This window comes from Suricata suricatta, chromosome 6, assembly GCF_006229205.1.
Source record: "Suricata suricatta isolate VVHF042 chromosome 6, meerkat_22Aug2017_6uvM2_HiC, whole genome shotgun sequence".
NCBI lineage: Eukaryota > Metazoa > Chordata > Mammalia > Carnivora > Herpestidae > Suricata > Suricata suricatta.
The window spans coordinates 60,655,110-60,667,351 of NC_043705.1; the positions used below are offsets into that span (position 1 = coordinate 60,655,110).

Genomic DNA, 12,242 nt, shown 5'->3' on the forward strand with positions numbered 1-12,242 from the left:
GAGCTCTTAATTTTTACAGAAATATGAACATTTTTTATTATTTAGTTATAGAAATAGAAATAGCAGTAATATTGAAACTATTATAAAGAAACTCAATCTTCAACTCAAAGTTGGGTCAGGAATTTTACATTCCCTTGGAATTTTTCTCCATTTTACAGTAATGCTTAGTCTTTAATTCCTTTGCTCAGGTACCTTTTGAAGTTTCTACCTACAAGAGGCAGAGGTGTTTGACAAACCCCACACTCTTAGACACAACCCAGTGATATCTGGTTAACTCAGTTGAAGTCTGATTACTGAATAGTTAGAACCCTGTCCTTCCAAAATACCCAGGAAAAAGCATCCTTCAGGAAAATAGAAAAAGTGAATCATTTCAATTATAAAGACTAACGTCAAGTTCAATATTCTAAATATTTAAAATACAAATCATATGGCAAAAATGTAGTCACCCAAGTAGAGAAAAGGAATTAGATACTAGATAAGCTTCTAACCAAAAAATAAATTTAATTCTAACCATACACAAGTATGGATACCCTTTAGGGAAATAAAAACAAGCTTTGATGTCTGAGAATCCAGATAGATGTGTGGCATTTTTCATTTTGAATAGAAAATGTGTCTTAGTTTGAGGACAAAGCAAAGTAAATGATATCAACCCCAGGATTAGCCAGACATCTGGAAGCACCATGAGGAATACGATAAAAGGACACACACAACTGAACAAAACAGGAGGTTTTGTTAAATTAGTTCCGGTAGCCACAGTGCGAGAATCCAACACATTGTGGTGTCCTCTTCCATCATAACCAATACAGTGACTGATCTGGGGCTGTTCATGCACCTATATTTGGGGATCTAGACAAACAAATGGAATTATATGCTTTACATATTTTATTTGTAAATAGTGCTCATGCAGGATGCCCTTTCATGCTAATGAAGATATATGATGTGTATATAATATGTATCTAACATATCAAGTAGAAGTCTATGCTTTGTATTAAGTTATACACTGTTAAGTTGGACACCCTATTCTAGGTCTTAAGAGAGAGTACACATGATAAGTAAGAGACTTATTGGTTTCTTAATTACAACTTACCAGACCAGATTTTAAAATTAGATCCAATATTAATCTCTCTGGGTCCTCAGTGTCTCAGTATAATGGAAAGTCTCAAATGAGAATGTTAGATACAAAGGCCTGTCTTTGGGGATGGGTAGAACAGGAAGGCTGTTTTGATGCCTATTCTGTTTACATGGAGACCAAAATTCCAAAATCTTCTCCTGAGGGTCAACACAGTATGGCCATGAGGAAGTCACTGAATGGAAAGTAGAAAGATGGTCAGCATAAAGAAAGGCTGATATTTTAACCAGTTGAGAGTCGTACTGTATAAACTTAGAGGCCATGACTGAGATATTAAAGTGTCTAGAAAGACCAATATGCAAGTAGTGACTACAGAAAATTGATGACTAGAAAGAGGATGCACATCTCTCTCTGGGCCTGGCTCACTTCTGTGGGCAATTTAGGGCCCCTATCTAGCTCTCTTTCCAGGACTATTAAAATCTCTCATAAGTAACATCAGTTTAAAATTTTTTTCCTATATCAAACTATTCTGCATTTGAACACACATACATCCTCCCAAGATTAAAAACATCCAATGAAAAGGGAGATTTTTGGAAAGATTATCAAGATTGCCTTGACCTATGGGCCACCTTCACAGAATTTTTATGTCCAGGCTTCCTGTGATTTAAGATACCTTTCACAGGTAAGGATCTTGCAAATGGGGTTTCTATCTCTCCACAGAACAGCCTCTGTAAATTTCCTGGGAACTCCAGCAAGTTAATCTCTGCTGTTGCTGTTTTGTGGTAGGCCTCTCAACTACTAGATAGGTAATCTAGGATGATTCATTCTCCAGCTCTCACACATTCTGTTTGTGATGAATGTTCAAGAAATTCATTGATGTTCTGCCCCGATAATAAAGTTTTTGGACTGGTTTTGCAAATCTTTTACTTTAACCAAAGTAACACTGTAATACTTAAGTGCCAGACAGCATCACAATCAAATTACATTGTCTAGAACTGGAAAGTAATTTTTGCCGGTAAGATATAGGCTGACATAAATGAGGTGAAAGACAAATGAAGATACGCATGTTTTCTGTTTGAGGTATATATTAACAGTTTTGATGTAGTGTTTTCTTTGCACAGCTTTAAAAATAGACTTTTTTATAGTCTTCGTCTAAGTTGAGGTTTGAAAGACCCGAGGCAGACAAAAACAAAACATTTGAGTAATTGAGTAATATTCAGACAAGCCCAAGCAATGCATAAAATAGTGCAATCCAGTCAGATCTAGGAAGAAGTGGAATAAATCTTTAAGGCTTTCCCTATAAATATTCATTTACACAGACTACACCAAGTACTATGTATGTTCGTGTGTCTGCATATCTATCAAATGCCAAAAGTCCAATAGCTAATCTCCATAAAACTAAAACTAGCTAATCTCCACAGACCATAAACCATTAGATAATTCTTCTAAGTTTTATTCATAATTTTTAGGCAGCCTTTCCTGTTCGCTACTAATAGTGTATGTGTTTGTGGTCCTAGGAATGTAGTGAGTTGTATTTTTATTGCCTATCATGTTTTCAAGGTTTATTTTATTAGTTGACTGCTATGTGAGAACTAAAAAAAACAAAATAACAGAAACAGACACAGACCCTCACATTAATGAGCTGTAAATAAGAAGGGGGTCTGACATAAGTAACATCATTCCAACAGGGCAAAGTAGAGTGTAGAGAACCATTCAGAAGAAGTAGTATGAAACTTCCTAAGAAAATGATATTATTTACGCATAGGGAATTAGTTTACAAAAAGGGTGATCCTACAAGAGGGATGACCAGGCTTAATTCTGGGTTCAGAGCATTAGGAAAATGTCCATTCCATTCTCATTTACTTGGAGTTTTATACTTTTCATGCATTAACTCTTGTGATTTAAACAGTGAAGTACAGAATCTGCTGCATATTGGAACCAAAACTTTATTCTTTTTGCTGATAAACTTGGTACTGCTGTCAATATACCATGTGATATGAAGTCTATATTTACTTCATTCACCAAAGGGACAAAACATTATATATTGCATGCTAATGGGAAGTGAGAGGAAGCGGTTTCATTTTGGAGTCTGAAAATAAACCTCAATGGATGGTCTTAAAGAGAGGTTTCAACTGGATAAAACTTCTTTTAAATGATTATTTAAAGCAAATAGAGATGGACTAGTTTGAATGATAGATAACAAATTTCTTAATTCAGGAAATAAAGGACATAAAGAATGAGTTTAACAAACATATGTATATATATATATATATATATATACACACACAACACAGTTCATTTTAAGAAGCCATACAGGTAAATGAAAAAAACAAGGTATAAATCCATTCTGATAAAAGGAATCGTCTGTTAAGCTCTTAAGTATATGTTTGCACAGGTTTTCAATGAGTAAATTTTATGTGTATCTTCAATTTGATGTCATAAATCTTAGTTTATTATATTAATTGACATCCCTAATGCATTTCTGGTTATACTCCGACATTATCATCACACCTCAGACACAAAGAAGTTCCTTGACTTAAGATAGTTTCATGTGGATGCATATCTTTTTATACATAGATACAAAAATATCTATGTGTATATATGTGTATACATAGATGCATATGAAGTTTCATATAATATATAATTAGTAGTTTATGTATTATAATTATGTTCAAACACATATTTTTGTTCTCAGGAAGTACCTCCATTTATAAAAATAATGGCTTTCTCTGCAATATTCTATCACAACCCAATATGAAGTGATACAGTTTTCACAGCAAGATCAGACGTGGTTTTAATCTCAAAAGGTATAGTAATGCATCATACCAACAGAAAAATAGATCAAATCTCCTTTCATCTAATTTTCATTCCAGTAAACCCACATGGAATTTTCAAAGGTTTATGTTTCAATTTCCCACTCAATGGTAGCCTGTTTTCATAACCCCAGAAAGTTCTTTCCTGCTCTTTTTCAGTTTATTCCCCATAACCTTCGCGCCCTAAACCACCACTGTTTTCTTACAGCATACATTAGTTCGACTTCCTCTAGAACTTCTTAAGTATAAATCATACATTATATGATAAGTTTCTGGCTTCTTTTGTCAACACAATGCTTTTAATATCCTTTATGTTGTTGTATGTAGCAGTTTAATACTTCTTAGCAATAAAAAAGCATAAATTATATAACAGAATTAGTTGATGATTCTCCTGTTACTAGACATTTGGGTTATTTCCTGTATTTAAACATTACTAATAAAGCTGTTATGAACTTCCTTGTGTGAACACTTCCCTATTCCTCAGGTAGATAATAGGAGCACAATTGCTGAGTCAAAGGTATGGTTATATTTACTTAAAAAATATTTCTACAGAGTGACATTTTATGGTTTTAACTTCCATTTTATTGATGACTAATAATGCAGAGAAACTTTTCATGTGTTTACTCATCATTTGTATGTTTTTGAAGTGTATGTTTTCATCTTTTTCCCTTTGTGGGGGATTGTTGACATTTTTTTAATTAAGGATTTGTAAGAGTTCTTTATATATCCTGACATAATTATTACAATGTCAGACATATGTACCATGGTTGCTTTCTTCCATTTATAGTCTGTATTTGCATTTTCCTCAAAGGTGTTTTTTATGAATAGAATTTTTTTAAATAATATTTTTTTTTCCTTTTAAGCATCCTCTAAAGAATCTTTCCTAACTTGAAGGTCGCAAAGATATGCTGTTTGTTTTAGAAACTTTAGAGTCGTATTTTTCACATTTGTATCTATGATTCATCTCAAATTAAAGTATAGGGTGTGAGGTAGGGCTTACGGTTCATTTGTTTCTTTAGGGATGTCCAGGTGTGAAAGTGAAAAATAAATTTTCTTAATCTATAAATTATGTTGGTACCTTTGTTGAAAATCTACTTAATTACATGTGAGTCTATTTCTACATCATCTGTTTTGTTACCTTGGACTTATTGTCTCTTTTTTTTAAAAGCAATTGCATACTCTCTTGAGTTTTGTAGCTTTGTCTTAAAATTAGATACTGTATCTTCCTACTGATAAAGGTACACGCCCCAAGTTTATTAGTACCAAGTCCACTGTCACTACATCGTAGACTTCAGTCTCTCTCAGATCATAATTTTTGGTGCTTATTCCTAAAAAAACTGACTATATGAAATTATTTCAAAATTTGAGGGTAAAATAGTTCCAATAAAATATGGATTGATCCATAGTTAAGTATACTGATTAGATTCATGTATGGTTGATTAAAGGCAAATGTTTGAGTAATCATAATGAAATGGAAGCAACGAGATTCTATTTCATCAGTTAGTCATAGCAAAATAACTGTTTTAGGATAAATAAAAAGGTTTCTTAGTCTTGCTTATCAAATCTCCTATCCAAGGTGATTCCCTCATTCTGTGTTCTAAAATGGTTCTCTTCCTTGGCTCCTACTTTTACACACATGCTCATGCACATGTGCACACCCCGTCCCTCCAAAGCCTGATATCTTTAGGTTTCCCTTTTCACAAGTCTCTCTTTAACTTCCCACTCCAAGATCTTTTTCCGTTCTATGTATGCAAATACATTTAGATCATGCATGCCTACAAAGGAAACAAAAGTAAAACCAAACACTAATCTCCCTTAGCAATAAATATGTCTTAATTTACTACTTATCTCTTCCCTCTCCACCATGTTTCTTGTAGTGTCAATTCATATTCATTCATAATGTCTATATATTCACCTGTCCTCATCTTCTTTTCTTTAAAAACATTTTTTTACATTTATTTATTTTTGAGAGACAGAGCATGAACAGGCGAGGGGCAGAAAGAGAAAGAGACACAGAATCTGAAGACAGGCTCCAGGCTCTGAGCTAGAGGTCAGCACAGAGCCCAATGCGGGGCTCGAACCCCCAAACCGTGAGATCATGGCCTGAGCCGAAGTTGGACCCTCAACTGACTGAGCAACCCAGGTGCCCTCATCTTATTTTCAAACACATGGTGATGTTCTAGTTAGGTTCTTCCTTGCTAGAACACTCCCTGTTCCTCTAGGCTTCTTTTCATCTCCTTCTATTTCTCCTCAGCTTCCCCCTTTCCATCACTCATTTGTCATTAAACCAAGTACTCTGAAAATAAACCAAATATATGACACTATTCTCAAATAGAAGGTGAAGGATTTAGAAAACTATGCCTGAAATTAATGTAATAGGTGGAAACTACCAATACAGATCAAAGACCTTAAGAAAGCTAGTGAATAACAAAGTTTGAGTTCAAACCAGTATAATAATCAAGTAATGAACTATCCTGTGTATAGAGATTTAATAAATTTTTTCAAAAGATTAAATTAAATTAAATTAACTAAAATTAACAGTACAAATGTCTAAGTCATTATTAATTTAAAATGCTTTGAACACCTGAAAATTGTGTATACATTTTAGCACCCCATATTTTTGCCTACTTAACCTGCTGAACTCATTCACTCATTTAGCAAACATCTCATGAGAATATAACTCATTCGTGAATTTTTCTATAATTTCAAATCAAAGATTAATGAAATATGGTCTTACTCCCAAGGAGTTCATACCAGAAATCTAAGATTTGAGGGTTTTTGTAGAGAGGGGATGACAAGTCTGGCAGGGCCCTGATTTTAAGTCTATGACTCAGTGGTTTTGGGGTGAGGCAAATGGTCACACACTTTTGAGACTTAGGAACTATTTTGAATAGCCAGATGAGAGAATAAGCAAATTAAAACTGTGAATGTGGACATGCAAAAGGGAACTCCTGTCAAATGCTGGTTCTGAAACAAAGTCTCAGAATTGACATCTCATTTGATGGAATAGATTAGATTTAAGAAATGAGGATAGGAGTTGGGAATTCTTCCAAAATGTTTAAGCCCTTGTGTGCTCTCAGCAGCCTCTCTTATTTCTTCATTTCCTCACTCACTCCATTCTGGTTATGTTGGCCCATTATTTCCCAAACACACTCCATCTCAGGGTCTCTGTATTTCCTGTGGCTTGAAATTCTCTTTCCTGAGTTATTCCTGTGGCTCATTCCAGTGTAATTCAGGCCTTTGGTTATAGGTCACCTCACCTGAGACCTCTGCCACCATTTCACATAAAATAGCACTCCACACCTTTATCCATTGCTCTGCCTTAATTTTCGGCATATCCCTCAGTACACTCTGGTACAAGGTTGATGCTAAAAACCATTTGGTTAATTGATTTAAAACATTCTAAAATACATAAAGATTTGATAGAATCTTCTAAGACCCAAGGAATTAATCTCAAATGTTGGCATGTCAGGCTCCTTTAGAGATTTCAGAAGAGATAATTTTAAGGAAGAGAGAGGTTCCTACTTTTGACAGAGATAACACAGCCATCCACTTATTTGATAGCCCCACTGAATGGCAGTTGTATATTTTATTAGAGAAAGAAATGACTTGCAAATACCGAAGAGCTTGGGAAAAATTCTAGCTTGACTTGTAAAATCGTTTCAGAGTTCACAGTTAGTGTTATTTCTAATGTAACCACTGTAATATAAAATGACTCTACTACTGAAATGCTCAAAAGAGTTAAATATTCAGTTTCAATCTGGGTCTCCCTTAACTTACTTATTTTTTTTTCAAGCAATGACCTTAAATTAAAATGACTCCTAGGAATTTTCTGTGAAATACTGACAGGTTGATAGCAGTTTTTAAAGAACCTTGGGACTTATTCAGTTTAAGTATATTTGGTTTGTGGAACAGTGCAGATGCCAAACTGTGTACTGAATAAAAGATACAATGTGGTGATTTATTCTGAGGGGCAACAAGCCAGGATTCTGCAATTTCACATTAGATGGTAGGCTGAAACAATAAATCTCTTTTAAGAAATGAAACAAATGGGACTGACGGAAAATGTTTAGAAAGGAAATCACCCACAACATATAGGGGCAATACCTGTAAAACCTGTTGGGTGCTTTGGCACATAGTGTTTACAGTACAGCTGCTCTACAAAGGCAGTACGATGAGGCTTCTGAGAGCCTAGGTCCTCCATGTGGTTGTGTTTTCAAAGATAGGATGCATAAATCGAACATGGTTTTATACGGTACACTTGAACAGAATGTAGAAAATAGAAAATCTACTTTCTAGAAACACTATGAATATGTAAATGATGTTTCATAAATGTAGTTTTCAAAGTGAATCCCAGTTTTATAACATAAAAAATTCAGTTAAAGCTACATCTTTAAGAGAATATTTTTAAGTAGTGTTGGAAAAAAAAAACAATGCATGGGCAAGTTTTTGGTTATTTAAAAGAGCAAGTGTTAGGAACTACTCATTAGCACAAAATACTTTTCTTTACACATCAGAATCAGATGAGAAAAGCTTCAAAAAATTAGCTTTCACTTAGTGGCAAGTCTGAAACAAGAAAATTTAATACTAAATATGCTTACACACTTTTTATTAGCCAGAGATGTGATAAATGCCAGTACATGACAGAGGAAAGATCAGAAAGTAGCCAAAAAATATAAAAGAAAATTAAACAGCCTTAGCATTAATCTTAAATCATTCATTTATTCATTTATTACATATTCAATGTATCATCTAAATAGAATCTTACAGTATAGCTTTACAGTTGTCCTAGTACTGCCAAATGCTATTCTTACTCTTCAGCAGGAAACTTAGAAGGAGGCATTACATGTATTTGCACATGTCTTCATGGGGAGATGTTTTACTTCTCACCATGATACAGTACTCTGAGGCGGGGGGGGGGTTGCCTTTCTACCACCAACAATTACAAACTGGATGAAATATATTAGGTAACCATTTTTAGGCATTGTATAAGAAGTACAGAACTGAAGGGCACCTGGGTGGCTCAGTTAGTTAAGACTCCAACTTCGCTCAGGTCATGCTCTCATAGTCTGTAGGTTTGAGCCCTGCGTTGGACTCAGAGCTCAGAATCTGGAGCCTGCTTCAGATTCTGTGTCTCCCTCTCTTTGCTAGTTGAAGGTAAACATATGAGTGGAGTTCTATGCTCATTCTAGATCTCTCTCTCTGGTGATAGCTTCCTGACCATGGCATAGGGAGGTCTAGAACCAAAGAGGAACCTCACTGAGCTATAGAAGCAGAGACTGTAGAAGCGGAGTCGCTAAAACAGTTGAAACTTATGGGCAGAGCATGGCAAGAAGGGGCTTAGGGAGGGGAGGAACCTAAGAATTTGTGTTCCTGGTTTCCCTTAATTTTCTGTGTATTCAAAAATGTATTGAGGGCTGCATTCCTGATTGAAGGCTGGCCTATATATGCTCAGGATGAGAGTCTTTGAACCCAACAAAAACACAGCTGCTTCAAGGTTGGAATACAAACACCAGAGGTTACACAGTGCTGGGAAACTAGGTACAAAAACCTTGTTAATATTCTGTCATTTAGCTAACACCCCAAAAAGTCCACAGCATGGGAATGATGACAATTCCCTAGGTTAGGGCTACTCTAAGACAAACCTTTGCTAAATTTATAGACAAGTCTTTGACTAGAGCAAAGATAGTCTTCAGTGAAGTGACAAATATATATTTAAGAACTTACTGAAGTAAATATTTCCAGAGAAATATTTAAACATTTTAAAAAGAATATGACTCCTTGAATATTAACTAAAAGCAGCATATAAGACACGCAAAGACAGGCTCCTTGGTGGCTCAGTCACTTAAGTGTCCAACTTCGGCTCAGGTAATGATCTCTTGGCTTGTGAGTTCAAGCCCCACATTGGGCTCTGTGCTGACATCTCAGAGCCTAAGGCTGCTTCAGATTCTATGTCTTCTCTTTCTCTGCCCCTCCTCCACTCATGCTGTCTCTCTTTTTCTCTCTCTCTCTCTCAAAACTAAACATTGAAAAAATAATTAAAAAATGACATGCAAAGAAGAAAATGTGTTCTATAAGGAAAAAAGCCAATCAGTGGAAAGAGACTCCCCTCCAACTCACTAGAAATAGAAGTGTTTAATAATGAATACTTCAATGACTTAAAGAAAGACACAGTATTAAGGAATGAATAGACAGGAATTCTCAACAGAGAAATGGAGACGTAAAAACCAGCAAACCAGCAAACAAGAACCAGCAATTCTAGCATAAAAAGTAGAAATAATAAAGTTACAGATAAATTTCATTATTGTTATTTCGAGTATAAGAAGCTAGACACAAAAGCATATATATGATACCACTTATAGGAAGCTATAGAATAGGGAAATCCAATGACAGACCTCATAACAAAGATTTGGGGTGGGGGTTAGGAGTTGGTGACGATTTACTTTTGTGATGACACAGAAGTTCTCTTTGCTGTATATGGTAGAATAGTGGCCTCCAAAGATGTCCACATCCTATTGCTCAGAAACTGTGATTATGTTACCTCACATAGCAGAAATGACTTTGCAGGTTCGCTCAAATTAAAAGCCTAAAACTAAGAAGATTATGCTGGATTATACAAGTGTGTCTAGCATAAGGGTGCTTGGAAGAGAGAGATAAGTTCAAAATCATGAAAGTAGAGGTGATGACAGGAACAGAGGTTGGAGCAATGCACTTTGAAGACAAAAGAAAGGGCCCAGGTAACAAGGAATGTAGATGGCCTTTAGAAGCTGGAAAAGTTCAGAAAATGGATTCTTCCCTAGAAGATTCCCAGGGAACAAGCCTTGTTACATCTTGATTGATGCGGTAAGACATATTTCAGCTTTCTGAACTCCAGAACTTGGAGTCAATAAATTTGTCCTCTGTTGAGCTACAAAGTGTGGCAATTTGTTTCAGCAGCAAGAAGAAACAAAAAGTGGTTCTTATATGGTGTATAAGTTTGTCAAAATTCTCTGAAGTTTATAATCAAAACCTGTATATTTAATTATGCCTCAACACATTTTAGAATACAGTGAAAAAACCTGTATAGAAAATATGTTTTGCATGAACACTTCTAAGGCTATGTTTTCCAATACAGTAATATGTTATATGTACATGGGATTTTGAAATTTTAGTACAAAATATTCCATCAATAATACTATTATATGTTAAACTATCTTGCATATACCAGACTAAAATATAGGAAATCATTTTTATATGTTTTATAATTATTTTATCTGTAATGTGGCTTCTACAAAAATTAAAATTACATTTGTAACTTACATTATATTTTAACTGACAAATTCATATCTAGTTAGAACAAGATTCTGGGAGGGAAATCATCTCTGAAAAATTTTCCAAGATATGAGGTAAAGAAGACAACACAGTATTCCAGGAAATAGGAAATGCAAGGTCAAAGTTAGAAGGTGAGAGGGTAGTGCATGTTTGAAAAATATCAAATAATGTAGGTTAGAACATACTTTAAAAAAGAGAAGTAATTGCAGATTGAGTGAATAATATCATTAATTTTGTTTGAAGTAGCATGAATTCCCAGAATATTAGATGATCCCATATTCAAATGTAAACATAAATATCTTGTAATTTCAAACATAAAGGATCGTTGCTTTATGATGATGAATATTTTATGTTGTTTCTGAGACTGTTCCATTAGCTTAGATAAATTACAAAGATAATGTCTTCCATTTGCACAGATCTAAGGCGAAGAATCAAGAGCTGACTGGCCTTTGACCTGAGGAACTGGAGGCGTTTACAACTTCAGTGTGCAAGATTCATTCTTCCTCTCGTCAGCCTAAGAAGGAGTTCCTGAAACACTGAGTAGGAGATCCACCGATCAGACAGAGGGATTTATGTTGATCATTGTTATATTCAGAGTCTATATCCAACTGCCGCTTGTAATCTTAGCTGCCCTCAATGGAATAAAGAATTCCAACAAATTATAGCAATAACTGGCTGCATGATTTGAGTAACCACCTCTCTATTCATCTTGGAAATATGCGCCTTAAAATATTTGAATTCAATAATTTTTGAATGTGAAATAAATTGTGAATGTAGATTCTAAATAAATAAAAAATGATAAATCTGCCTGTATGTTATCTTTGTGTAAGCAAAGATAACGCCACATATGGCTAAAAATAGTATTGAATAGCTCACTGACATTCATCAGGTTTGAAAGAATATGGCAAAGATGATCTAATTTTTGACATTGGTTGCTAATTATATTAATGTTTCTAAGTGGTATACTCTATTATGTTAAAAAAACAGAACTTTAACTTAAGATAATCTAACATTAAATTTGGGATTCTTCATAATATCATTTGGCATAG

The 12,242-nt window shown here is 34.6% G+C and overlaps 1 long non-coding RNA gene across 1 annotated transcript; it reads left to right on the plus strand.

Moving 5' to 3' along the window:
* Positions 1-1,596: 1,596 nt before the first annotated feature.
* LOC115293600 lies at positions 1,597-11,818 on the plus strand. Its single transcript, XR_003909517.1, has 3 exons — positions 1,597-1,751; positions 3,765-3,876; positions 11,610-11,818. It is a non-coding gene; the product is annotated as an uncharacterized LOC115293600 (long non-coding RNA).
* The last annotated feature ends 424 nt before the right edge of the window (positions 11,819-12,242 follow it).